The following is a 12,028-nucleotide window of genomic DNA, read 5'->3' on the forward strand; positions in this document are numbered from 1 at the left end:
CCCGCGCCGCCGCTTCTGCCTAGCAACCGCGCCGCCCCGGCCAATCAGCGCCGCCCGCGGAGCGCTCCGCGCTGTCTATTGGCTGAGGGGAGGAGGGCGGGGGCGCGGCCGCTGCTGTCCCTGCCCCGCCTGGGGCTCGCTCGGCGCTTCCCATTGGCTGAGGGCGGAGGGGTGGGCGGGGCTTCCCCCTCGGAGCCGGAGGCGGGGGCGCGCCCGGGATCCGAGTGCGCGATCCCGATCCCAGCCCCGATCCCCATCCCCATCCCCATCCCATCCCATCCCATCCCCATCCCCATCCCCATCCCCATCCCCATCATCCCCATCCCCATCCCCATCCCCATCCCCATCCCCATCCCCATCCCATCCTATCTCCATCCCGGTCTCAGTCCTACTGACTCCCGGCCCTACTGACCCTGTCCCTATTGCACCCCGCCCCTCCTGGCATCCCCAGGATCCCGCTCCAGCCTCTCCCGTCCCGTCCCAGCTCGCAGCTGCTCCCGGTGGAACGGGAATTTCCCTCCCGCTCGGTGCTTCGTCACCTCGCGTCGTCCGGCACCACCCAGCTCCTGCGCACCCCACTGCAGGGAGCCCCTCTGACTACACTTTCACCCCAAAACCCTAAAAATTGAGCTGTCCACGCCCTCAATTATATTTCGGGCCAAAACCAGGCAGATTTAGCTAATACAGTAACGCGGACATGGGGACTACAGCAGGGGTTTGGAACATCCGTGCTGGGGGTCTGGGGCAGCCAAGCCAAACCAGGGAGATTTGTCAATGCTACAAGCATCTTCTGATATCAAGACAAGAGGAAGTTCCATTAAAAATAAGTATTTCGGCCTGTTTATAAATCCAGTCTCTTCACCATCACATCTTGCCCATCAGACCCAGACCAGTGTGGTTTGATGAGTGACTTTATCGTAGAATCTCAGAATTTCATAATAATTTGGGTTGGAAAGGCCTTTAAAGACAATCTTGTTCCAACCCCAGGCACTCTGGGCTCACCTCCCAGTCAACCCAAAAAAATCCTAAACTCTGATATTTTCTGTCTGAACTGCTTGAAGTCTGCAATACTTCGGCTCCATGAAATGTCACCTGAGTGGGCGTTTCCTGTCGCTTCTTCCAAGGGGAGGAATAAACCAGCGGTTAATTATTCTGAGCAGCAGCGACCTGCCTTTCCCTGTGATGAAATCAGAGTCGCCAGCATGACACAAAGTGCTTCAGCAAGCAGAACACAAACTGTCTCTGACACCTGCCTTTACTTGGCACAGAGTGGCAACTGGCTGCCAACATATTAAAAACGTGTGTTTGGTGGCAAACTCCCTCCTGCTCTGCTCTGTGTTAATCCCACCAGGCAGGGTTCTTCCCCTCTGCAATCCCTTGGTGATGTCCATCTCTGCCCTTCTTTTCCCTCTCCTTCTCTTCTGTTGTTCCCTGTGCTTCCTGCTCCTGTTGGACACAAGAAATTAAATATTTGCTGTTGTTTGGGAATCTCCCTTTGCTTTTCTGTTTTCTCATTTCTTTGGATTTTTTTGAAACCGGGTAGATTCTAAACCCCCAAATTTCTTCTTTTTCAGGATTTCAACTTCTCCTTCTGCCATTTTTTTGCATCCTTTGGCTTTTCATCCAGAAGAGATAAGTTTTATTCATCAGCCAATAAGGCTTTTCCTTTGCTTATTTTCCTCTTGTACCTCTTACCCACAGCTTTTCCAATGGCCTTGTTAACCTCTTCCCATATTGACTGGGTTTTTATTTCTCCTTTCCATGTCTTGGTGCTGCCTGGTATTTTCTTGATGCCAGTACCAGCCAGTTCAAGACATTGAGGCAGAGAGCTTGAATTATCCAGCTATTGATCCTGGTGGACCACACCACAGCCCAGATATTTGTCCAGAAGTTGAAGAATAAATGCAATAAACAGCCCAGCAAGCACATCCAGTGGCCAGATCTGAGCCATGCTGATTGTTGGTTTTAACCCCACCATGGCAGTAGGGCTGATGGTAACTCAAGCACAAGTTTGGAGTTTAAATGATGCCCAGCAGCCCAACACCCTCCAAAATACTTATACATTTATTCCTTTAATATTTAATTCATTTAATTACATATATATATTTGTGATATTTAATAATATTTATTTGCCCAGCCCACATGGTATCCCAGCAAGGCTGCAGGTTTCTCTGAGCACAATGGTAAATCCAGAGGGAAGGAACTGCAAGAAGACACCTGGGAAAACCAACCCCATTGATGTGATATTTCCAAGGACAACCTTCACTAGAGGTTTCTTCAACCCATCTGCAACAAGTTCATCACACTAAACACATCCCTCCTCCCAGCAATGCCTTGCTGAGGATTTGCCTTGCAGACTGCTCCATCAGCCCATCAGCTGAATGCAAAGATCCAATTTTATTGCCAAAGGATCATTTCATGCTGGCCTAAAATAACTTGTCCTTCTAGCTTTTTAAATTTTTTTAAAATTTTATTTATTGCTTGTGTCAGATTTGCATTGCACTTGGAAAAAAAGAAGTAGCAGAAAGTGGGAGAAAGGCAATGCTGGATATAAAAGGTAAATTTAAAAACGTGGGAGAGCTGCAAATATTGAGGATTTTTATGTTGTTTGCATGACTCTAGGAGAAACTTCATATTTATGGTGGGTTTTTTTTTCAGGATAACTGTTGATGTAGGGACATTTTGGTGTCACACATTCAGGTTTCTCCAAGACTTTCGATTTGCACCCTGTGGCATTTGCACCCAAACCCTTGTGCTGGGGACAGGGCACATCAAAGTGATGACAAATGGTGTGGTGATGATCAATTCCAGCTCCCATGTGTTTGATATCCATAATATAGGTATCATAAAGCCCTTCCTGGCAAGGCTCACAAGCAATAATCTGCTTTACATAAGGAGAAGCAGAGTCATACAGATGCTGTTGGATACTTGTGGTCCAAAAAACCCAATTCAAAGGATTTATTTGGACACAAATAATTCAATGTTCTCCAGTGGATGGGTGCTGCTGTCCTGCCAAGGAAAAGGAGTGATTTGAAAGATGTGCCATCAATGCAAATAGTTTTTCCCAAGGAAGAGATCAGAGAACTGTGGCATTTCTTGGCAAAGGCGTGACAAAGATCCTGAGGCTGGCAATGGATGAAATGGGCTTGGCAGAGAGATGCAATTAGTGCTGAGGCTAATTAAACTTGGCACAGGAGGATGGAGAGGTCACCTTCCTTCAAGGCCTGCAGGACAGGATCACGTGGATCAAAGATCTTCTGTGGGAGGAGCAGCCCCTGGAAACAGGGTGGGTTTGGGTCAACACAGCCTTTTTTGGGTGAAAACCTTCAAATCCACCATGCCCAGTGTCTTGGGTTGCAATACAGGATGTGATCAGAAATGTGAATTCTGTCACAGTGACCCTGATCTCCTGGCACATATTATCTGCTCATGGGCCATCTTTAAACCAGCTGGGCAATCATCTTTATCTTCCCACAGCCCATCCTCCCTCCAGGAGATATCTCCTGTTAATGGCCAGTGAGTCCCAGGGCATGACTGATAAAATTCCATCATCCCACTGGGAGATGCTCCAGCCAGGGGAGGAGCCAAGCCTTTCCTACCCAGATAAAAACTGACATTTTGGACACCAAGGCACCTTCTTTCCACTGGATTCCAGAGGAAAACCAGACCTTTCCACATCATCCCTGGAGCTTCAGAGGAAACTGCACCTTCTCCAGGAGCACTGCTCCAGCTGAACCACATCTGCCCCTGCAGGAGGATGCAGCCACCATTGAATGGGACTGTGCCAACACCCTGACTGACTGACGGGTGTCAGCTTGGATTCTGACTCTGGCAGGGTTGGGATTGTTCTGTGTAATACTGCATTTCTGTTTTAATTTTCCTAGTAAAGAACTGTTATTCCTAATTCCCATATCTTTGCCTGAGAGCCCCTTAATTTCAAAACTATAATAATTTGGAGGGAGGGAGTTTACATTCTCCATCTCAAGGAGAAGTTTCTGCCTTTATTGGCAGACACCTGTCCTTCAAACCAGGACACCCAGCTCATCCTGGTGGCCAAAATAACCAAGTATCAAATGCTAATAAATGATCAAACTCCTGGTGAGCTGATTCAAAACCGCAGTCGCGACACTTCCAGTTTTACGGCTGGAGCTCCCCGACGCTCCAATATTAGAATTAAAAAGGAGCAGGCGTTGATGCAAGAAAGAAAATATTCTGCTCCTGATTTAAAGACTAGCGAATTGCTAAATATTTTTATTAGTGGCAAATTTGCAGCTTGCTGGAACTAATTTCACGCCCGGTAGATGTGGAGCTTAAGCTGGGAATGGCGTTAAATTACTCTCGTGAAAGGGTGTTTAAGCCTTGTGATGGGGGATCTGTGGGATGGTGGAGACCTGTCTGGGGACCCCTTTTTTAGGGGATTCCTCGTGGTTTGGGAGTCTGGAGATGGTGGTTGGGGAAAACAGCATCAGTACAAACATTGTTTTCATCCTCGGTGCAATAGGAACCACCAATCCCCCTCATTTGCATAAATTTGCTTATGGGGTTTTCCTGCAAACCAGCATGGTCATGAGGCCTCAGGATCCTTCAGCCTGGAAAAATGTTATTTATGTTTTAGGGAGATTCTGGAGATTGTTCAGGATATCCAGAGTTCGGTTGATTCTGTTAATTTTAAAATTTATTTAATCAATTATAAGAATGTACTGAATTAATTCTGAAAAAAAAAATAACTTAATTCACTTTAATTTTATTTAGTTTTTATTTAGACTATTCCAGGTTTAGTTGATTTAAGAGATGGGTGAAGGTTGGAACAGCTGTATCTCTGTATCCCTTGCCCTCTGGACTCATTTTTCCCATGTTTTCTTTGTCAGCCCGGTGTTTTACAGCTTGCCAATGGTTTCCCAGCCCAAATCCCTCCCTCCTCCTCCTGCAAAGTCTGAGTGCACCAGGAACCCCCCAGCTTAATGCTGGGGAAAACCCATCCCATTTCAGCTTGCCCAGATACAAACTGGGACAGGTGCAGGTGAGGGGTCAGAGGGTGTGGAGCTGGAGAAAGCAAAGTGAAGGCATCAGGAGGATCCAATTACTTCTAAAAATACTGCCAGGATGGTGGCAGTGGTAAACAAGAGCTATTTAAATCCCCCAGTCCACTCTCTGTGATGGGAAAAACGAGGTTAAATTATTCATCCCAAATTACCTGGAGGACACTCATGGCTGAGAAGCACTGAGCTGTCCTTTTCCAAAGAGACATCCCCCCAAAAAAGAAAGTTAAAATAGCAGGAGAGGGTGAGTAATGTCTCCAGTGGGGATAGAACTCTCTCTCACAGGAACCCACTTCAGATTATCTTTTTCTAGCTGATGGCGGAAATCAATTTTAATCATCCTGACAGGAAATGAGGATGTGAGACTTCAAACAGAATAAATCCTGCAACATTAAAAAAAATCATAAAATGGAATATGAAGTCACTTTTCAAATGGGAAAAGAAAAAAATCCCATCCCAGAGAGTGGAAATGCCTCTAAAAGGCCCTGGTTGGTGGGAAGAGGGAAAATATTTCCCACTGTGGGACAAGACTGACCTGAACCCAGGAGCACTTGGAGAAGGTGGATGAAGAGAGATTATTTCTGTCATCCAAATTTATGGTTCACATCACTCCCAAGTGGGAGGAAGCTGGTAATTATTTGGGTTTGGTGATTTATTATAAGAAATGCAACTTTAGTTCAATATATTAATTTACAGATTGGTGCAAATACGGTTTTTGGTACTTGGTTCTCTGAAGTTCAAGCAACTGCTGCAATTTCCCTAAAAACTCTACAGAAAGAAAGTTTTAATGCCATCATGCCCACGTGGGATGACATGTCCCCATGGAATAACATGGGTTGATACTGTGGCAAAATCTGTTCCAACCGAGGAGAGAGGAGAGAAACTACCTGAGAGACTGAAATTTGGCTGCAGAGACCTCTGTGAGTGCTGCAAGGGATGGAGAAGAGGCAAAGCTAAAGGAAGGAGGTAAAGAATCCATGGAAAATGAGTATAAGAAGATTGAGAGGGAAAAGAAAGGCAAGAACAGGGTGTGGGGAGATGATAAGAATTAAAATTTGCTTTTCTAATGGCATTGCCAAAGGATCTAAAGCCCACAGTCAAATTCTTTTCCAAGAAACTTCTATTTCCCACACTTTTCCCCAAGAAATGCTGCTTCCCACCAATCCTACCTTTGAAGAATACCTGTATGGGTGCTCCTTGCATCATCACTTTGGAATCTTTGTGCTTTTTCCTTTATCAAGCTCCTCTTCCTCCCCACCCAGGAGCTTTCAGGTGAGAAACCAAGGAGCCATTGCTAATGAAACCCACGTCACTGCAAGTGCCTCATCATCATTAGTTCTTTTGGTATTCCTCACAATTAATTAATCACTGGCCACTCATTAGACTGTAATGTGCCCATAATAATCACCCATCCTAATTCCATTGCAATTGAGCAGTCAATAATGTCTCAAAACTGGGCAGGGTTGAGCCATGGCCACATCTGCCCACGGTGGGATGTTGGTGACTGCAAGCAACCCACAACTGCTGAAAAGGCCCAAATTTATTGCTGAGACCCACAGGACTTCCAGGCAGGTGGATTTTTTGGCAGTCAAAAAACTGTTTGCAGTTTTCATTCTGGTTTTATTCTCAGCTCTTTCCAACACCTTTGTTCTCACCCTTTTTCATTTGACACGTATCGATTTTTTTTTTTTTCCCCTGCTGTTTCCTGGGCTGCAGCTGGGAAATGATGTGGGGTTTTTGTTGTTGTTTTTGGTTTTTTAAAATTTAATTTCCTTCACTATTTGTGTGTGGCAATAGGGAAATTAGTCTAGGCTGGGCCTAGATCTGCTGGGTTGAAGCAGTTAACTTCAGAGGTAAAAAGTCACACAACTCTCCCTGACCCTTCGCACATGGGATGTGATTTTCATACCTCCAGATTAAATTTTAAATTGTCACACATCTCAGGGTTGTTGGTAAAAAGGGAGTATCTTGTGTCTTGTTGACCTGTGGGCAACTGGAGGATGGAGACCACCCTCCTCCCAGGGGCTTCCCTGGGCTGCACCACCCTCTCAGTTGCTTCTCCTCATTTCCAACCTCAATTTTTAATTGCTGGTGGATGGCAAAAAAAAAAAAAAAAAAAAAAAAGAAAAGAAAAAAAGGAGATGAATCCTTCCTGCTGCATTTTGACTTTGTGGTCCTTCCAAAGCCCCACCCCAGTTGCCCTATGTTCCACAAGGGCACCATTTTATTTCAGCCCAGGGGTTTTGTCTCAGATCTCAGAAGTTTTCCATCCCAAAGGATGCATAAAACTCATTTTGCTTTCCTTTGCTTGTGGAGAAGATGTAATGCAGTGCTTTGGTTTTCTCAGGTCCACTGGCAACTCCCTGAGACAACTCTGCAGCCAAGGATATGAATCACTGAGATGGTATTTAAGATCCTTCAGGTAACCTGTACAAGTAAAAAAATTAAGAGGCGGCTAATGAAATGGCTTTGGGGGCTGTAAAAAAGCAGAATTCAATCCCTGCAAACTTTCCAAGATGTAATTTCAGAAGGCATCAAAGATGACATGAACCTAAGAAAGTAAAACTACTCAAAATTCAAAGTTTATAGTCCATCTGTCTCTTTGCTTCAGGGAGCTGGTATTAAATTTATTGCTAAATAAAACAAATAAGCCTCGGAAAAGTCAGCATCGAAATCTGCATACTCGTAAGAGAATTAGCAGAGCTCTCTTGTTATGATGGCTGCTTCTCAATTTGCATCTTTAAAGAGTTGTGACCACCTCTGTGCTTCTCCCTTCAGCAGCTGCTGGTGCTGGCATAGCTCAGTGAGGAGATGCTGCAGTGAAGGTTGAGCTCCCACCGTGGGCTGAGCCCTGCAGAGGATGGGGAGCGAGCTCCAAACCCCAGCCAAGGTGGAGAAACATCTCAGGTGGAGTCAAAACCTTAAAAGGGCAGGATCAGCACCTCCACATTGTGCTTGCTGTCAGGCACTGCAGATATCCAAGGGAGACATAAATCAGAGAGGGCTCAGTCTGACCAACCCTGCTTTTGTTTTTGCAGTATTTGCACAAGGGGTAGTTTTACAGTTATTTATCATTTTTGTTTCCCCACACGGGTGTCCCTCCAGCCCATCTCTAGCTCAATCAGCTGATATTGCCTCTGGAAAATAGACTCCAAAGCTTGTCCAAGTGCTGGAGGTAAGTCATTTTAAACATCCAGAGCCTTCTTATTTCTTTTTTTTTTTTTGTAATTCATCCCTGGAAATGCTTGGGAAAGGATCAGTCAGTCAGATGCTTTAAGTAACTTTGCTCAGGAGAGCCCGAAGGAGCAGCAAAAACCAGCCGAGGACTTATTATGCCTTGAAATTAAACATTTAAGAGGAGTAAGTTGGCAGCAGGGATTTTCTAATCAAAATATATATAACCTGCCATTTATCCATCACTTGCCCTCTGGAAGGACCCCAAAACGCTTTCCTGGCTCAAGCCATCATCAACCCCCACTCAGCCAGTGTGGGGAGGGGAGAAATCCCATTTTTTAGATGTTTTCCCACTCAATCCCAGCTGTTTGGTGGGAAAAAATCCTCTGTTTTGGCTTTAGCTTTCTTTATTATCAATGCATCAATCTCTTACAAGAAATAAACCTAATCTTATTTAATCTTGAATAGGAAAACCTCTGGGAATTTAAAGCCATCCTGGCATTGATCACTTATTCTTAATATATCCTCCTTGTCCCCATGGATTATTGATAAACCCCTTAATTATATTTTTCCATGTATTTATCTATTAGTTCTTGTGAAGTTACATGCTCGTTTGTGTGTCTGAGATTGTTTAAAATGCACCCTGGCTTCAAAAATAACATTGTTGTCTTGGTGTAGTAAATCTTTTGGGGTTGACTCTCTTTTTATTCCCAGGAAAACCATGTGCACAGGTAAAAACAGGAGTTGTCCTCAGAGTAAGTGAAGTGCCAAAAATGGAGGAAAAATCAAGTTATATAGAAACCTCCCATGAGCTGAACAGTTAAAATTTGGAGAATCCTTTAATTTTATCCCACATTTGGGATGCATTGTTGGGTTTGGACAGACAACTGTCTGTGTGGATGGTCCCTACATTGCTTTTGAGGCTGCATTGGTTGGGGCTGAATTTTCTTCTCACTCCTTGAGACTCATTACTGGAGAGGGTTTGGAAAGGTGCAGGAGAATATCCATGTCCTTAAACATCTCCTAAAAACCCAGCACAGATTTTAATGATTTTAATTGTAGTGCCTGAGCCAGAGGGATGAAGTGGGTACCACTGGGACAGTTTGGAGAAACACCTTGCCTGAAACAAATCCTAAATTATCTCTAGGGATTCCTTTGTAGCATCTTGTAGCTCCTGAGGGGTTGGACACCCCCCTGTAATTTGGGAGGGACATTGTACCCCTCCAACCTGCAGTGCTTAAGCCAGGCTCAGCCTCAAGGAAATGTCCCAAACCCCTGTCTTGTTTTGAACATCCATCATTGAATAATTTACTGGCTTTTGCTCTTATGCATCTTGCAGAGAATCCCGTCACAGTTTTTCTTCGAGAAATCCGACACGAGCAATAATGCAATCTTGGAAAGAGAATTGAATTATTTATGGAGGAGCAGTGAAATGATGGAGACTAAACCTCTATATTTTATGTAATTTGTTTTCTCCTGAAGCCTGTTATGTAAAAATGTAAATATTGCTGGTTATGTATGTCGCTGCTCTTGCCAAATGTTTAATATTTTATCAAACCTGCTCTGAGCGCTCGTCTCTTTTGGAAAGGACCCATCCATGTCCTCTGGAATAAGTGCCAGTGAGTTTGTGGCAATTATATATTTACAACACTGACTTCACAGGTGCAAAAAAATCTCCCTGAGGTGCCCATGCTCCAATTTAGGGCATGGAAATGGCACGACCCCCAGAATTTGGGGGAATTTTAAGTGAAGGGGTTTTAATTTCAGGGAGGTTTTCCTGCAATCCAGGGTGGGAAGAAGAGAGCTGTTGTCCAAACTCTTCTCAGTAAGAATGCAGCCAGGCACCCCTGGTCCTGGAGATCTGGAGCCCTAGGGTTTGTGGGATGAGACCTGACCAAAAAAAAAAAAAAAAAATCACTCAGTAATGACCTGTTGAAGCAGAAAGATTTTATTTTTATTTATTTTTTTTTTTTTTTTCCTGGGGATCAGAACTATGAGATTGAGTGTGAAAGAATTTTAATTTATCACCAAAAAAATTCCAACAAGCTCCCAAGGCTGGATGATGAAGTGGCCAATCCAAATGGGAAATGTATTTTTTTAACCAGGCATGATAATTGATGATAATTAATCTCTGGAAAAAACTCTCCAGGGAAGAAGCAGCTTTTGCCTTTGTGAAGGAAAAATCTGGGCCTGGATACTTTCCTTGGAGTTCAAAAGTGAGATTCCAAAACCAGTGGAGGAGCTGCTTTGGTGATTGGTAACAAACCGGGGAAGATAAATGAAGGATGCCCAAGGAGTGAATGTGGGATATTCAGGGATCACATGTGGGATATTCAGGGATCAAATGTGGGATATTGAAGGATCAAATGTGGGATATTCAGGGATCAAATGTGGGATATTCAGGGATCACATGTGAGATATTCAGGGATCACATGTGGGATATTCAAGGATCAAATGTGGGATATTCAAGGATCAAATGTGGGATATTCAGGGATCACATGTGGGATATTCAGGGATCAAATGTGGGATATTCAGGGATCACATGTGAGATATTCAAGGATCTAATGTGGGATATTCAGGGATCACATGTGGGATATTCAGGGATCACATGTGGGATATTCAGGGATCAAATGTGGGATATTCAGGGATCACATGTGAGATATTCAAGGATCTAATGTGAGATATTCAGGGATCAAATGTGGGATATTGAAGGATCAAATGTGGGATATTCAGGGATCAAATGTGGGATATTCAGGGATCACATGTGGGATGCTCGAGGAATGAACTTGGGATGCTTGAGGAATGAACGTGAGGAGCTTGCTGCTGCTGGCTCCAGAAGAAATATCCCTGCACCACGAGAACCCTAAAATTTTGAGCTCTTGGATATTTTTGGCAATGATGGAGCTTAAAATATGCCCCACATGTGCCTGCTCTTTTACACCCCTGTTTTCCAAGATGAGATTCCAGAAAGACGAGATGCCAAGTGTGGATGATCCAGTGGTCCTTTGATATCACAGTGATGTCTTTTCCATCTGCCTCCCCTTCTCTCTTCCTTCCCAACTCTCCAGCTTCTGCAGAACCTGAAATATTTTCTGTCTGGCATCCCCAGCTGGTTGAAACAACCGGCGACAGCTTTATGGCTCCTCATCTTTGCTCGCTTCTGTGGAATAGTAATAAGGGAGGGGGAAAATGTCCTGCTGGCTGATTTACAAGGCAAGAAATTCCTATAAATCATTCCAACATCTCTGAAGGGCTGGGGGATGCTCTGAGTTCCTGCTGGTTTTCTTAGTGATGCAATGCAGTGATTTTTTTTATTTTTTTTTGGAGGTGGGGGGTTGGGTGGGATTCATCCCAACCACCCACTGCATCTCTCTGTTATTTTATTGATGGATTCCAAGTGGGAGCCATCTATTTTCCCTTGCTCTTCATTGGCCAACCCAAAGGACATCAGTGTGTGTTAGAGTCTGCTCCCAAGTAGGAAGTACAAACAGTGGAGACAATATTTCCTGGGTGGACTCATTTTTGAGATGAAGTAGAAGGAGGGATTTAGGAATGCTGATTTTTCAAGAGGCCATTTGTTGTGGAAAACTGAAGAGGAAAAATTAGAGTATTTTGGGTTCCTGGCCTTAAATGCAATTTGTTTGTCCACCTTTCCCATTGCATCCCTGACCCCATGTCATCCCTTACACAACATTTAGTGCCCCTGGCTTGTACATCCCTCTGCAGCTCTTTGGAGTCAGTTTTAACCTATTCCTTAACCTATTAACCTTAACCTGTTCCAAAGGAATTTTGGGTGACTCTGTGCCACACCCAAT

The sequence above is a fragment of the Oenanthe melanoleuca genome, chromosome 24 (genome assembly GCF_029582105.1).
Source record: "Oenanthe melanoleuca isolate GR-GAL-2019-014 chromosome 24, OMel1.0, whole genome shotgun sequence".
NCBI lineage: Eukaryota > Metazoa > Chordata > Aves > Passeriformes > Muscicapidae > Oenanthe > Oenanthe melanoleuca.